General features: G+C 39.4%; 1 protein-coding gene across 1 annotated transcript in view; it reads right to left on the minus strand.

Annotated features, from left to right (window-relative positions):
* Window positions 1-17,796, minus strand: part of LOC109989743 (leucine-rich repeat and fibronectin type-III domain-containing protein 2) — a 152,168-nt gene that overhangs the window by 96,607 nt on the left and 37,765 nt on the right. Inside the window, exon 2 of the mRNA XM_029278829.2 lies at window positions 852-980. The gene's annotated coding sequence lies outside the window, so the exon portion shown is untranslated. The remainder of the gene's footprint in view (window positions 1-851; window positions 981-17,796) is intronic.

A 17,796-nucleotide genomic window follows, 5' to 3' on the forward strand; every position in this document is an offset into this window, starting at 1 on the left:
CTGCCCTGCTGCTGACACGTGTAGGCTGAGGAATCACACAGTAAACATGATCCTGTCAGGGAGGCTTTGCACGACCGACACTTTCGAAAAAAGCTTTTTTGAAACTGATGTCAACATTCATAGAAAAATGGGCGGACATCCACAGACACTCAGTGCAGTGCTACTGCAGCACCCACACTGCAGTAGAACTGGGGTTGGCAGCATTGAATGAAGGTCACAAGTGGCTCTCTCTTCTAATGCAATTAACCCGGTTTCTCAGTGAAGCAGCAATCTATGGGGAAGCAATTAAAACCCAAATTCTTCCGAGTGTGTGGGCTTCACAGGGAAAAAAAAAAAAAAAACCTTGGATAGCCCAGCATTTCTTTGGAAGAGTTGATTAGTGATATTCTTTTAGATAAATGACAATTTTCAAAAAAGAGAATAGAGGACACACAGAAGGATCATAGAGGCAACATGAAAAGAAAATGAAAAATATGAAGTGGTGCAGAGTGGATTAAAGAGGGAATGAAACGGGGGGGGGGGGAGAGACAACTGGGAATTGTCAATTAACTCCTTTCTCGCATCTGAACTACGATTTTGTTGAAAAATCTATTATTCCGTCAGAGATATTGAACAGATTCCTCATTTATTCTCCAATTATTTGCTTATGGAGTCACGCAGCTCATGCATAAAATCTTATCAACCACTTGACTCCTCTTAATTCAAACACAAATAGAAGGTGCCCCATCTATTTATTTGCTCTGAATCCTCGCTGTGTGTGTTTTGTGCTTGAATTTGTGAGTGTGTGTGTGTGTGTGTTTGTGTGTGTGCGTGCAGTACGTCTGCGATGTGTGAGCGCACTGTGTACTGACCTTGAATTCCTCCTGTGGGCAACAAACAATCCCAAGTCTTCCCCCTCCTCCCTCGGATGAGCGTAGCGAGGTGTCGTCTCTGTGTGTGCAGAGGAAGAAGTCCTCAAGCTCATGAGTTCACTCTTTAACCTGCAGGAAAACAACAAGAGGCAGAGAGCACGAGAGAATGAGAAACAGCTTCGATCTTTTGGCATTTTGTGTGCAATCTTATCCTGTTATTTTAGAAAAAGGAGAGAACACAAGGTCTGCCCGAATCCTGCAGAGGTCTGGAGTCAGGTTTTATTTTCGAGGATTCATTGCATCCTACCCTTTGAAAAAAATCTAATCCTGAAGCTACTGTGCAATGCTATTTAGGGATGACTTCACTTCTGCATGGACAATTTTATGTCTCTTTAATTGGCATACTGAAATTACGGAGGTGTGGCTGATACAAAATAAAACCTACAATTTTTTGCATTTTTTCAAAACGTTAGGTGGACATCTCTAGCTCTTCAATATACTGTTGGATAAGAGAAGTTTTCAGTGCCGTAACAAAGTTTCTGCTGTCATGCCCTCCTACATGCACCTTGCATCCATAACCGCTTGATCCCGTTGTGTCCAGAACAGCAGGAGCTCCACATACAGTACACACACGCTCAGTCATGCACATACGCACGGCTTTAATCTGCCACGGTTACATACGACGTTACATACTTCAAGCTCTTTCCCCCATTACACCTCTGTCACATACTTCCACAGGGCATAACAGGGTAGTAAGTATTCTGCCTTCAATTGGCAGTATGTAGGCGCCAATTTTTACCCAGAAGAAAATCAATATCATCATCAACCTTTATTTAAGTTCTCGGAGAGATCATTGAGGGCGACCCTCAATTACAATGATGATGAGAAAACATACATAAATGATAAAAACAAGAAATTAGATAAAGCTACTGAAGAAAATAAAATCAATAAAAGAGCAATAAGAACAATAAAATATATACACTAAAATAATTTAAAAGTGTGAAATTACTACAATGATAAGTCAGTAATTAAAATCAAATAAAACAGTCACAGTCAGGTATTGGGCGGTTTAAAATAATATTTCTTAAGTGTCCATAAGGGATAAAAGTGCTCAAATTCAGGTCCTGTTGGAAAATATTCCAGGAGTTTGCAGGAGGTCCAGCTGCAGTAATGAGTATTTTTTTTCTGTGGTTAAGTTAATTTCATAACCTTCCCTCTATCAGAAGTCTTTACTTAATGTCAAAAATAAAAGCAGGCAGTACAAAAGTTGAAAATGACAGCCTTGCAAAAACGTTTTAAAATTAGAAATAATGGAATTTTGGACATGCAATTAGAAATGTGATTAATTTTTACAAACTATTGAAATTCGTTGATTAATCACGATTAAGAAACGTCATTGTTTGACAGCCCAATAGCAAATATTAATCAGTTTTACCTTGATTTGGCATCAAGTAAGTTAAGTAGAGCAGGTGTATTTTCATATAAGAACTTATATGAGGTCATCTTCAATCATCTCTGAGGGCTCCTGCATCCTAGACTCACTGTTGCTCCCCAACAAGCTGCCCTGAAGGTCATGAGAAGATGTTGCCACGTCATAGAGCCTTATAGGTCAACACCATAATTGGGGGCGCCTCTTTGTGCCGCGTTGACTTTGCACATCACTTCGGTTGTGTTTTCAGGGTAGATGCCTGCGGTGTACATCACTCAGCCACCAGCCCAGCTTCACTTGGAGCTAAGTGCTGTGCCAATTATTGCATGACACCACCATCCATATCTGTTCTCAGGGAAATTCATAATTTATGACACATCCTCTTCTCTGCCTTTAGGGATCTGAATGCCATTATGCTGCTAAAGTGAGATCTGATTGGGCAGCTGCTATCTCAGTTGCTTCTTTGAAGTCGTTTCTTCAAGTGCTCCTATATAGTCGCTATAATGTATCATCGTCTAGCTGAACAGACATCCAGTGAGGCAGAGCTACAGAGGCTATACTTCTCTCAAAATGGCATCTGTAAAGCTGTGGCTGAGAATAACTGCTGTAAGGTGTTAGTGCTCCTGCTGGGAAAGACCATATATCTGTTTGTGGACTGAAAGTCAGTCCTTCCATCATCCTCTCTATTAAATCTTCTATATTGTACCAAACATCCCCCTGAAATACAGACTAAACAGAATATGAACTGCCTGTGCTTTAGCCTGAGACATATTGTGTTTGTGTTAAAGTGAGGACACCATTTATTTATTGTCTAAAATTTTTATATGTGCAGTATCATTCAACCACTAGAAATTGCTATTCAATAAAAAACACACATGAAGGCTATCACCCCTGAATCAAAGTTAACGGAATCTAAAATATATTAATTAATTAAACCTGATTCTTTAAATCTTGATTATTCTACTTAAATCTCTGTTCAAAAGCTTGACTTTTTTCAACGTGTTAGCATTGTATTCAGCAAAGAACATCCTCAGCCTCACATCATCTTGACTTCTGAACTAAAAAGTTTGCATTTCCCTTTTCTTTCATTTCGTGCAACCAGACATCCTGACTTTGCCCTATATGTCTTCAGTTTCAATTTGGAAATCCTATCCCTCACAATAAAAGTAAGTGGCAGCTGGTGCATAATTCACTGTCAGTTTTTCACAGATGGACCTGGATGTACATCTCAGTTCATTTATGCTAACACATAACAGGCTGACAATTAGCATTTTGCTAATTTCTACATAAACACTTTATTTTTCCTAACTCTTTGGATGTGAACGAATGGAAGAAGTGAAATGCAGTGCTTGGGCTGTAAAAAAAGCCCATTTAGAGGCATCATACATTTCTCTTGTATCTATTGACTATCTATTCTAGGTTCCACCAATTTGATAACCATCTGTTGTTCGTTATTTGAAGAACAGTTTTTTTAATTACTGTACAAGACAGGGAGGGCTTAGCCCAAATAGCCCATTCATATAAGCAGCCCCTTAACAAACTGATAACCATAGTGACATATTTGCTTATCTGTTTACCATTTTCGGTCCCACTCTCACTCAAAAAATCCCCAGTGATCTAAATTTAAAGCTTTGCAGTCATCCCTGAGAATAAATCTGTATTTTCTACAAATCTCTGGTAGGCTAACCTCTTCCTTTGTACACTCAGCACCAATAATGCTGAGGTTATGGCACCCATGGTGTTGAAAAGTGCATTTGGAAAATGTGCTAAAAAAGTCACTCATAAAGATGATAATGGGTTCTGGTTTAATATATGAACTGTGGTGACTTCAGCCCAAAACACCAGACCAACTTCTGTTAATCTCAAACTTTGTCTTTGCTTTAAATCTTTAAATTCTTTGATTATTCTTACCATTCGCCTCTGATCCTACAAACCATGTGTGCTTAGCTGTATGTCACTAATGCTAATGATAAAAACAACCCAAATGTAAGATGTGTCATTATTCCTTTAGGGGACTGCTTTCTCAGCTGGCACAGGAAAAAAGGTTAACAAGGAATCATTGTTGATTAGCAAATGAGTCAGTGGTGAGTTGTAATACAATGAATCACCTTGTAAAGCTTTCAATAGTGGTGAACTTTTAAACATGCTTTACATTAAGCCTGTTATAGTGGATATGTTGCACACAGTCTTTTCACCCTTTGAATGACATCTTGAATGGTGTTAGCATAGAATGCCATGACACATCCTTTCTTTCTTTGAATAGCACAGTGAAAAGACTGAAAAGACTAAAATGCTGCTTTTTGCTACCACATGACAAGTGTGTGATTGCTCCTCTGCTTAATAAAGACAATTGTGCTCTTTGATTCACACCAGTCTTGGATACTTAACTGTCATGACAGGCAATTGGGGTTTGTTTCCAGGTTTGCTCTGATTTGGTTTTTAGAACAGGTATGTGGGAAATCAAACTGACAACCCAGATCGTGTGTGTTGACGCCTGTTCAAGAACGAACCTTTGTGCTTTCCCCAGCTCGCTTTAAGTCATTACCTCAGTCAATTGCACTCGATAACACTTTCACCATCATCTCACCTGTCAAACCAAGCCCACTTGCTTCACAATAGCAGTTTGATTATAAATGAAAGTTGTCTATCTGTCACAATAACTGCATAAATGGGATTTGAACTACAAAGTGATGGATCCAGCTTTGCACTTTATGAGCAAAACCAGTTTACTGCATGGTAGGATTTCATTTTCCAACCTCTTCTTAAGCCCTGTATGAACTTCTGAAACCAAAACAAGACCAATATTCACACCATCGCGTTTGATTTTTATGGAAGAAGACAGGCTGTGTCCATTTTCTTTTTGCACGTGGGACTTAAAATGCATTCACCCACCAAGCTTTCTGCCAGGCACCCGCAGTGGCAAATAAACACATCAGCTTGAGTCCATCCTCCTCTCCCTTTCTCATATTTTCCAGTCTATTGCCTGTCATTCCCCAGCCTCATTTGAGCTCCTCTTCCCTCGTCGCAGGAGATAGTTCTGCAACTCCATTAGCACAATGGTGGGCTGAGAAATCTGCAGGATTGCACCAACTCTCAGGGACTTTCTGCTTACGAGTGCCTCCCAAAGGTGATGTCATTGTTCTTTCCGCCCCTGTGAGATACCAGTAAACTTTAGTTAGAATACTTTTCTCTTGATTTCATTCGTTTTCAATGGTCTAGTTTTTCAGAGATGAACTTCAGTTGTAAATGGAGTTAGTTCTTAAAGGTTTCAAATAAATTCAACAAAGTCACATGTTATCACTTTTGAGGTATTTCTGATACTAAAAGGTTCTGTTTGTCACCAATGAACAAGGATATGTAATTCTTAGTTGAAGTTGAAGGGCAACTCCTTCTTTCCTAAAGTATGTGTGGGAAACACAGTGACATGACTTGCAAATAATAATTTCTGCTGACAATATTTCCCTTTTTTAAGTAATTGCTTTGGATTTTTTTCTCCAAGTAGGACCTAAAAAGAACTAGTCCCAAATGAGCCACATGTGGCTCGAGAGCCTCGGGTTGAGTATCACAGGTCTACAGGAAGAAGTGATTATAGTCAGTGTTGAATGTCCATAGTCTAAGATCATGCAAAAATGCTGCCATTGAAGGCATTTGTAGGAAATGAGTGAGTTTAAAGTATTTCAGTGAATAATCATGATGTCTTGAGTCAGCTTACTTTATGTTTAATGCTACCATGTTGGGTATCTGCTAGTGGCAAAGGATAAACATGAGTTTTTAGGCTTATATTTGGTATTCAGCTGATAGTCCAAGAGAGGGAGTGATAAACTGGATATCATCACTGCTGTGATTTGGTCAAGAGATTATCACAGCAGTGCTGATATCCAGTACAACATGTCGACCTTAAGTGTGATGATGTTTTTATACAACAGTTCTACGATTTTATTTTTTTGCTCCGCCAATTCCACTAATTCCACATCTTAAATGATACTGGCCTGTTGCCAAGCAACCCAAACATTCTCCTTTGCACTTTCTTCTTTGTATGTGTCTATGGTTACCACAGACCAGCTATTTTGCTTTACGTACATGTATTTGTATGTTTTAATTTATCATGCATCAAGTAAATGAAACAAACATGACTATTGAGCTACAGTACCTATCACATCATCAAGTTTTATCTGTGTGCACAGGTAGTAGACGTGGAATGTTTCATTACAATATTGTGGCTTCTTACAGCTTGGAGTCATAAAAACAAGGCAGCATCCAACTTTAAGAAAAGATGAATGTATCTTTTCTTAAAGTTGGATGCTGCCTTAACCAACTTAATTTTCTGCATTGATAATTTCAATGCAGAAACCAGTTATGATTGAAAAAAACAAAACACTTTTAAACCTGTCGTTTTTGGGTGATTTTAGACATTTTCAGTCACAATGTGCCAATCTCAATAGTTGTGTCAGCAACGGAATCCAACAAAAAGCTAAGAGAGCACACTGACACAGTGATGTACGACAACAGTCCTCAGGTGTAAAGAAACTTATCTCAGCCCAACACCCTGCCTTCTCCCACCATTCACTGTTGTCTAAATATATCTCTGGAATGGATTGAGGCAACTAGACACTGCTACAGTGTGCCACAGCTACAGAGAACATTGGCACAGACATGTCAACCTGGATACAAGATTAAGGATCTGTGAATGGGTCAGCCCCTCAAAAACTTGGCTCTTACTTTAAGGATGAAATAGAAAGAGGCACCAAAGTAGGTCTACTGGCTGCTCAGATTTTTCCACATAAATCAAACATGTCTTCCACCATGAATGGAGTCCATGGATCTCCAGATTTACAGCACTCCTTCACTCTCCTTGCTTACAGACTGACAGATAAACCCTCCCATTCCTTTACTGTGTTCCAGGACATTTGTTGAACAAAGGTATGTTTCCAAGACCCTGAAATAAGTTGCTCAAAAACACGTCATTATCCAAGGCTCAATATTTTAAATTATATCCACAAGGTTACCCAATTTCAACTGATTCTATTTTGAGAATCTGTGTCAATGGTGGAGGTTGGACCCTGAAAATCCCAAATCTGTATAACATCCAGTACAATATCCAACAAATCATATCAAGATCTTTTGTTTTCTTCATATTACTACATGTTATATTTTTATGTAGCCTCTGTCCATTGGGCACCTGCTCTAACAACTGAGCTTAACCTGCGCCCTAGAAGCATGGACCCTTTATTGAGCAACTAGTCAGAGTGAATCTACAGAAGCTGTACTGTAGGTGTATCCAGGTAAGGGCCTGTCTAATAAGTATTGCAGATCACTGATAACTATACAATCATATATAACTAACATTATACCGTTGCCTGAAATGCCATTTTGCCAGGTCTGTGATCTTTATGGTAAATGGACTTGAGCTTGTATGTCTTCTTACTACTCAAAGTGTGTTTACACGGCAGGTCACATCTATCCATTCACACCCATTCACACACAGATGGGTTGCTGTGTAAAGTAACCATCAGAAGAAACATGTCATACACATTCACACAAGTGTCTTGCCCAAGGACACATCAGACATGTGACTGCATTATCAGTCTTGTATTCTGAGGGAACATACGTTTAAAATATCACTTTTATAATTATAGGCCAGGGACAGATCCATGTAAATGCTGTATTCTTTCTGTATGCCTTTACTTCCAGTGCTACACATCTACACCACACACAGTGATAGTGATGCATGCATGGTTTTAATGTGCTCTCCATGTTCTCCTTGTCAGTGTTACCTGACATAAAACCTGTGGACTCATTTAGATAATCAAAACCACAGATCTGTGGGAAGTGTCTTGTGAGTGCTGAGACAGATCACAGAGCTCCAAGTACTTACTAATGGGTGATGGGAGATTTTTTACTACACACGTCTAAGCTGAGAGGTTTTTGGCACGTCATGTCACTGTTGCAAAGCTAAAGGCCATTGTGAACTTGATGTACAGCTGCTGAATTATAGGCCACCAGCCAAGTCTTTGCTGGCAGAGCTCCTGTTAACAAGCTGCATTAGGCCAAGAGTGGATTTAAGAAGTGCTTGCGAACTACTGCATCCACTGACTCCACATTTGCCCTCTGAGGGTCAAACTCTTCTCACACTCAAGGACCCTTCTATCTTTCCTCCTTAACCCAATTTAAAGTATGAACGACTGGTTGAACTCATTCCAACCAGCTCCTGTTGCTTCCCTCATGCCATCACAGGATGCCACTTTACTCATGCCAAGAAATGACATTCCTGCCAGCAGGATGAAAAACACAGTGTGACACACAAAATATGGCGTTGTGTGTGCTCTGGCGGTTTTCTTATAACCTGCAATGAAGTCTCAAGCCATGGGGAACTGTAACCTCTATGTCCCATTGTCCCAGCACACAGGCAGACAATGCGTGGAGGAAACAGCAGGAGAATAATGAGGAGGGAAGGAGAGAATGCAGGTTTGTTCTGTTTGATCAAGAGCTGAGGTCGAAGAATTCATTTAAATGGCTCCTCTGCACAGCAAACTGAGGAACAGACACTCCTCCTGCAGACAAACAAATCTCTCACCGCTGTTGCTGCTGCTGCTGCTGACAGCAGTCTGTGCATGACATTTGCTGGAGATGCTACATAAAAACACAATGACTCCCATCTTTATTTTCTTTTTTTCTTAATTTGCATCTGTGATACGAACCGGGTTAACACATTTCCTTTTCTTGCACTGAATCAAATTAGCATATTTTACTCTGCAGAGCTAAGAAAACTGTCATCCTAACGTGGGATCAACATGCTAATTAAATGTGTTAATGAAGCTCATCTCTTAATGTGTGCAGATAAGTCTTATATACGTCCAACAGAGGTGTGTGCCTCTCAGTGTGTAGTCAGATCTTATTAAGACATGTGGATGAACATCATTGAGAACCAACCAAACATATCCTTTGTCACATTTTCTAGTAGACACTAGGGATGTAGCGATTCTCAATATAATATTAAACCGTTCGGTACAACATCCCGATTCAATAAGCACTTGCAGCTGGATTGCAGAATTGCAGCTTTTCTGGTTATGCATTTTTTGCAAAAAAAACAATGAACTGTGGGCTGACTGTATTGTTGTATCCCAAATAGACACTTGGTTGTCCTTTGAAGTTTTATAAATGGCTTCCAACTTTCCCACAAATGCACCTGTTCTTGGATCATCCTTGGATGTTATAGGATTGGTCTCTAATTGGGGTTGCATGGAATGTTGAAAGGAAACCATATAAGCCAAATATGGCTTATACAATTTTTATTTCTGGAACATCACGTAACATTCCCTCTCCTGTGAATATACATCTCTTTTTGGATTCTTTAAAGTATCAAGAATGATTAGAAAATCAATTTTCAAATACTTAACATCCGCAGCTGTCAGTCAAATCAGCAGCAGCCTTAATAATGCAAAAGTATACATAACTCTTAGCTTTACTATAATCAAAACAGACGAGTTAACCGTTGTTTTGGTATGAGCCTGTGAACTTACATATTTCTGCTGGAAACATTGACATGCTAACATGGGTGTTAAGGAGTTTTTTTTTGCCTTTTGGAACCAGCCTCAAGTGGACACTCTAGGAACTTCACTTTGGCACGTTTTGGCTGTAGTTTTCAAAAACAGAGGTTGCCGCTTGATCCTGACTAACAGATGAATTCAATAAAAATCAAATAGAAAACCTCAAATTGATACACCTGAGATCTGATCTGTCGTCACTGGTGGTATGAAACGGCTGAGATGATTGGCTGCAGCAGTCAATCAATAACAGATAACCTATAAAAGGTTTGTCAGCCTGTAAAGCATATCTGCAAAGGCTGCTGTGCTCCATCATCCATCTTTGATCCCCAGAGATCCCTCAACAACACTCCTCAATCTCACTCCAGGGAGCAGAAAGCTTTAAGACAGAAGCAGTCCAATGACTTTCATTTTGAGCGAGAATCTTGGAAAATTTTAATAAAATAATTGGATGTGCCATGATTGTCTGTGCTAGTTAAGTATGAAATAGCTAGTGGAAAACTGCAGTTTGTTAAAATTTGGGATTTTTTTTTATTTTTGCAGCTCTTTTTATTGGTTGTTATCGCTAACAGTGAACTGCTGATGTCAGGAAATGCAACCTCACCTCAATGAGTCCACAGGGGAAACAAAGTTAAAACAGTAGGTGGTAAACAAGCTAGTTGAGCCAGATTAGCTGCCACTTTGTTTGACCTACATCTGTGTGAATGATCACTAAAAGTTTCAGATTTCAAATGAAAACCTGACAGTGGGGGCAATGAGTGGATCAAGTGTGACGAATGTTTACCTTCAACAGGATTATGGAAAATAATATGTTAAGATTTATATTAATGCATCAATAAGCTTTGCTATCTTAGGTGTTTTGTTTTTTTCAAAATGGAACTGAAAATTTTAAACTTTATGATGTATTTATTTTTACCTCCAAATAGCTTAGTACACACATATATTAGCTGAAAAAAGGCTACCAAAAATGTTAGCCCAAGTCTTTTTCCAAGCGTAGCACTCTTAAATAAGTAATTCATATTTAGCAAGATACACTTCACTATCATCTCGAAGTTTAGAGTTTAAAAGTGTCTGATGAAGTTTCATCATCAAATCTGAGATGATTCAAAGCCCTTATCTAATTTATCCAGCTTCAAAGCATCTGTGAGGAACTTGTCCTGGTTTTGTTGTCCACTGTGGACAAAGTGTGAGTAACATTTTAGTGACCAAGAATCTTATCCTGCTTTTGCTTTTTTTTAACATCAAAATGCATCAATCAAGAATCTTTGCAATTACATTTTTTTTAAAGGGTCACCTCTTCTGACACCTACCCCGCAGCAGCGGTTTCAGGCATTAAAGAAACAACTATATAGATATAATAAAACTTGACGCTAATGTTCTTGTTGGCCTTTTGCAGGTCATTATATAAACAGACATCATTATTAATTTTAGTCTATTTCAAAACCAGCTAAAACCTCCTTACTGGAGCAGTATGTGTGCATCAAGTTCATTTAAGAGCCAATAAATACAGTTTGACATTCACAAACCCAGTAAAAGTAATAGCAGACACTTTGTTTATTTGCTAAGACGCTTAACTTCAAACTATGCATTTTAATAAGGGATATGTTTGCTAAACAAATCACATTTTCTTTCCTGTGTAGAAAAAATCTTGTCTCTTTTCCTGGAGAGATGAAGTCTTAAAAAACAGTTCTTACTTTTCCCTCTGATGATCTTTTGTTATTTGTGTTTGCATAACTGTATGTAGGCCAGGCTTTCAGTGTTTTCTGTGTTTTTTTAACAATGCTACATCTTAAGCTTACACCCACTGGAACTGACTAAAGCTAACAATGTACAATTGAGACGTACATTTTATGGGTTGTGTGCCTTCCTCTGCCCTCATTACTGAGGCAACACGAATCCATATGCCTGAGTCCCAATTATACCCGCATTAGCACACAAATGTAGATGCATTATAAAAACAGACAGGGATTCATGCATGCAAACACAGACATGTATGATTCTCGAGCATGTAAGTCATCACTCTTTTAACTGCACAACAAACCAGAAGACGCCCCCGCCTGTCAATGCAGCTCACAGACACAACAATCAAATCAGCTTTAAGTGCCTGCTACTGACTTTCTCTCCACGTGAGCTTGGAGGCATGTGCCTAGCTCTTCTCATTAAGCTACTTCAAGGCTTTGCTCGGTGGCCAGCTATAAATCCCAAGCTTTAGAAAGTAACACAGCACAAAGAGGCACTGAGGGATGAATCTATTTGTGATGCCACGGAAGGATTGCTCTTGTTGGCTCTGCCAGCGTCTTATTAAGGTCTGCCTACCTCACCTGGATTTTCCAGTTACCAGATGCTCTGGTCTGATTTCAACAGATTCCAATGGTTCTTAGTTCTCATAAAGTAGACGCTCTACATGAGGCTCAGCCACCAATCAGACAGCCTCATCTTCTGATCTTCTGTTTCAATTGTTTTTCTAGCCCAATTATGCTTAACCTCTGCATATCTGCTCCTTCTTTCTTCCCCTTTCCTTTTCTTGTGTTTTCACTTGACTTCCTTCAGGCAACCACAATTGAGGCAAGGTTGGTAGTCAAAAAAAGCAATTTGTTAAAGGACTATGGAGTGCACTCGTCTAATGTTTCATTAAATTATCCCTATTCAACCGCCCTTAGTCTGAAGTAAAGCCTCTTATGGCGGCGCTGGGATTTCAAGCAGAGGGGTCGAGGTCAGTTGCAATCTGATATTTCTTTCTGCAGAAGCAGACTGTTACTGAACCACTCCACTGTGGGTTGTAAGGGTCAAGGCTTTGTTGTTGCCATCATAAGTGACACTGTGTCCTTCCAGCTGCCCAGTGCAGGCTAACTCAGCCAATTAGAGAGCTGATAGCAACATGAGCTACACGGCATGCATAGCTTTATTTTGCTGCACATAATTATTTCCGAGCTTGATGATAGCTTGTACAGTATGAATGTGGAAAGTCTGCCGCTCCTGTGACATTTACAGTCATATTGGCTGGATTCCCTTTCATCAATGTGGCTCTAAGATTATCCTGATAAATATCACTCTCAAAGGAAGAGTTTTGTTTTGTCTTGTTAAGTTTTAATCAACCTTTTTCTCTTGTTTGGTGCCAGATATCACTGATGAACAATTGTCCATAACATTTAAGTTGCAATTGATAGCATGCAAAGATGCTAAATTGAAATAAGAAATGCATTCAAGTTAGAGTTTAAAGCTTGTTTTTAAAACTGTAAGAGTAAAGCATACATATATTTATGGTAGTGTGTAGGAGTTAAAGTAAAACAGTTGTTGAAATCTATAAAATGACCCTGCCTCTGTTTGGGACAGATCTCAATATGATACAGGCCCTTAATGATATTCAAACAAAACTTGACGGGTAGATGATCAAATTGTAAATTGAATTGTTTACAAAACTACGAAACCGATAAACAAACCAAATTACAAATCACTGATTGTAAGACAGCCCATCCATACCAACCTGCTGCACTTTTGGGAGAGACACACATGTTAATATATCTCTGATCCATCAATTAATCAACACTTATTACATAGGGACCTGCCTTTAATTGTCAAAAAGTGCAGCAACATTAGGCTAGTAAAAGGGACTGGGCCTTAAATTGGGATGGGCTTTTATTTGTGATTACTGTATTAACCATCAATCTGTAACACATGAAGTTAACCTGAACCATGGGACGGTGTCTCTGCTAAATCCATGGTATGGCAAGTGAATTGGTCCAAAATAGCTACAGTTATATGGAAAACTGTAAATAGAAGCTCCCTGTCTTAGTCTGTTATATGCATAAATGAACACACCATATAGAAGGAGCTTGATGATAACACCTTCCATCAGAAATATGTTGCTGCATATTTACACAACGCAGAGAAGAGGTCTGATGGCTGTTAGTCATTTGATGTTAGGTTTATAGAAAATATAAAAATAGATGCCATACCAAGTTGACGCCTTCGGCCTGTTTCCATTAAAGTGACGCACTATTAATGTGGCCACTTTCAACCACTGCCCTCTGCACTTAACCTGTAAGATGCAGGTGGGTGTTTCTCAAAGGCAACATGTCACACAACATGCTCCTGAGGCCTTAAGGTGAGCAATAGCTTACTGCCCTCTTCACTGCACAGATGTACAGCGCTCGGCCTTTCCCTTAAGGCAGAGCTGTTTGTATCTATAAAGGCTGTGAAGCTGCAGCTGCTAACACAGTGTTATCCTTAGGCTGTTGTTGGTGTTTCCTAGAGTCTGCTTATCTAGAACATAACAAAGCTTTCATGAAGGCCTGAGGCAGACTGGTACCTGGTAGGGCAAAGCACGTACTGGATCATCTACCTTTAACATTACGCCTTGATCACATTTTAATCTATAATTGATTTTTCTGCTCACCACCTGTGCTTACAGTTACATGTTCATCATGTGAGATTATGTGTATTAACAAAACTGACCAATCTGTTTTGCAATATGAAGCTTTTTAACTGATTTACCTACAAAAAAAAAAAAAAAACGCTTTTCCATTTCCTTGCCCTTGCCATGGAGTGTATATGCTTTACACTTCTCATGCAACGCTGTCACCCTGGCTCAGTGCATTTGCAATGACACATGCAGCTATAATGGGTTCTCTCATTGGAAATTAATGAGCTTCTATGGGAGAGAAATGCATTCCATGCGCGATCCTATATCAGTCCGTGTTATCATTTCTTTCACACTTTTTAATATATATTTTAAATGCTTCCAACCCCTGGAGATAAAATTCCAAACTAACCCGCTCACTTTATTTGAGTATACACAATGCATAAATTGAATCAGTTAATAAGCTACCACACACGCTGAGCAGCTTAAGTACATTGCACTACAGGTGACTGTGGATCAATTGGAAGAGTCGGTGGTCTCTTAAACTGAAGGTCTGGGGTTCGATCTCCAGCTCCTGCAGCCACATGTCCGATGTGTCCTTGGGCGAGACACTTAACCCCAAGTTACCGCTGCTCTGTCAACGGTGTATTCATGTGTATGAATGGATTAGTTACTGCTGATGGTCACTTCACAGAGCAGCTTCTGCCATCAGTGTGTGATGAATGTGTCATCACCCTTAACTCTTTAGTGGTGTCTGTATTAGTGTGTTCTGATGTAAAGTGTCCTTGGGTCCTTTGACCAGTACAGTAAACCAATTACTGATCACAGAAAGAACATACTGGCTCTAAGACCTTGGATGTTTCTCAGCACATGTTGCTGGCACGACCTGAATAATAATCGGTCATATGCAGGAAACCCTGCTGATTGGCTGCATACGTTGGCGAGATGACACTGTTTAACCTGGTGTTTGTTTTGGATGGAATCATTTACATTTAAGCACCACATTGAAAATCTCACGGGCAAACAGAGACTTGGGTTTCTGTACAGAAACAGATCTAACTTCGCTCTTAATTGTCGGAAAACTAAAGGTTAAAGTCCTTGTCAGTCCTAGTCTATGGTGATTATTATCTATAGACACGCCTCTGCTTCTTGTCAAAGCCCTTGACTCAGTTTATATTACTCTGCTCTTAGATTTATACCAGGAGACCCCTATAAGACTCATCGTTGTATTCCTTATGACAATGTTGGTTGGTCGTCTCTGGCACAGAGGAGTGATGAAGCCATAGAAGATGTATCTTTGAATCTATTAATCCCTTGTTGTACATCAGGTCTTCTCAGGGAACAAAATACAAAAAAATAGGGAAGAATTGTTTGCTTAAGAAACAAAAGCCTTTGAGCTCAGATTGGAGGAGGAATGTGGGTCACACTTTAAATTAAGGTAACAATATTCGCTAATAACTAGCTGTTTATTAGCATGCTAATTCGAAGCTTAGTGACTGCTTATTAGTCATTATGAAGCACTTATTTGTACCTTATTCTACATGACCCTAGTGTATAGCTGATATGCCATTAACTTAAAGTTTGCCTTCAGTAACCTCCTAATTACTGCTCATTGATAGAAAGTTAGAAAGTTGTTGTACATGGATTATGAACTTTATATGCGTTCGCTTCATATGACCCTTATAATGTAGTGGTGTTTGTGTATTGCCTCCTAGCGCTGTTTGTGTACTCATTTCTAAATTCAGCCATACAAGCAGATTCACTGTCTTGGTTTGTTGTGGTTCTTGGACACTGCATGCACAACAGTCTGTCCTACAAGGCTTGATCATATGAAGTGTATGTGTGTGGACCCCCCTCGCAAAAATCAGCGACATATTTGATATTGTCATTTTGCACATCGTTAAAACAACAATAAAGATATAAGCTTAAATGAAATATACCACACACTCCTACACAGGAGGAAAATCATGATACAATGTTCGCATTTACTGTCAAGCAGAATGCCTCAGTAGATATAGATGGGATTTCAACTAAATGTGAAACCAACAGTATGAGAGCTAACAACAACACAAAATCTCTGGTGATTGTGTGCCTTTTGATTTAGAGCAGTGGTTCTCGACTGGTCTAACTTAAGGGCCCACCATCAACTCCTTCATGAAAATTATGACCCAAATTTCTGATATATATATATTTTTTAAACCAATCAGATTTATTGAATGGAAAATCGTGCAAGTTGGACCTAGGATGGTACAAAACATGTGACAGAACAAAGAGAAGGAACAAAACCAACTTGTTTTACGAGCGCGTCACAGAATTTTTGCTAAACTTTATTTGCAGTCACATGTTCGCGACCCACTGAAAACAGCTCCGCTGCCCTCTTTTTGGGGTCCTGACCCACCAGTTGAGAACCACTGATTTAGAGCCAAAGTCAGCACACCTTACAGTCGTGTTTGAAAAAGGTTTAAGAGAGGAAAAATGTTGCATCTTTTATAGGGAGTATTCTCAATTAAGAATGGGAAAAGAGATGTATTTGTTTTCATTATTAGCATGTACGCTTGCTAAATGGATAAACGGTGAGCTAAGCAAAAGATTGGATATGTGCCCTTATGGGTAATCTCACAGTGATCACACTGGGCGACCTTACTTTACCTCCTGGGAAAACAACAAGGTCTTAAACGTAGTAAAAAAAAGGTTAAGGCATCCATTAATGCATTCTGTTTTTCTTTTCATCCACTTTCTAGAGTTCTTCAATGGATCAATTCATGAAGTAAAGATAATTGGCCCTGATAATGATTTAAAAATGTCTGAAAACACAACTGAAGACTTTCATGGACAAGTAATGACTTGACCCTCTCTGACCGCTCGACTTCGGCTGTATTGTCTGTGTTTTCCTTTGACAATTTTCTTTGAGAGGCAGCCAAAGCCGAGTGAGAGCGGCAGTGAGTGGCCTTTAAATCAGACTCCTTGTGAAGAACCGCTTCCTTGTATCTTCTGACCTTTTGTCAGGACAGAAGCCGATGTTTATGTATGGGTTTGGCAGGGCTGGAAACCTCAACAAGTTGCTTTTCTCGGGGAAGTGAGTGACAGTGTGGAGGCTTCCAGCTGAAGGGAATTGATGCACATCTGTTTGTTTGGGCTTTTTCTTTTTTCTCTTTTCCTTAGCTGCTTTATTTTCGGTGTAAAGAAATAAGACACGCAGAGAATATAAATGCTGAAGGCCTGGCTGCAGCTCAAAGAAAAACATCTCCCCAAACAGTGCAGTTTGAGCAGCGTAGCCAAAGTTCAACAACATTCATCATTTCCTTAAGCCCTGAGCGTACTGAGAACTACTCATGAGCAGCACTTTATGGAGACATACGCTTTATCTTTTAGTGAAACAAGATCTCCAGGCCTGAATGAGCTTTTAAAAAGACAATCGACATAATGTATGTTCTCACGTCTCACTCAATGAAGTCTGAGATCATTTGGTGAACCATATGCATCACACACATGAACAGAATCTGTTGTTACATGTCCCCAGACCAACAGCCTCCCCCCCACATAATGGGAACAAGGGAATTTAATTGAATCTGTAATGTTCTTGGATTCACTTAAAGTAAATGCTTAATCAAT

Source organism: Labrus bergylta, chromosome 18 (genome assembly GCF_963930695.1).
Source record: "Labrus bergylta chromosome 18, fLabBer1.1, whole genome shotgun sequence".
NCBI classification, from domain to species: Eukaryota; Metazoa; Chordata; class Actinopteri; order Labriformes; family Labridae; genus Labrus; species Labrus bergylta.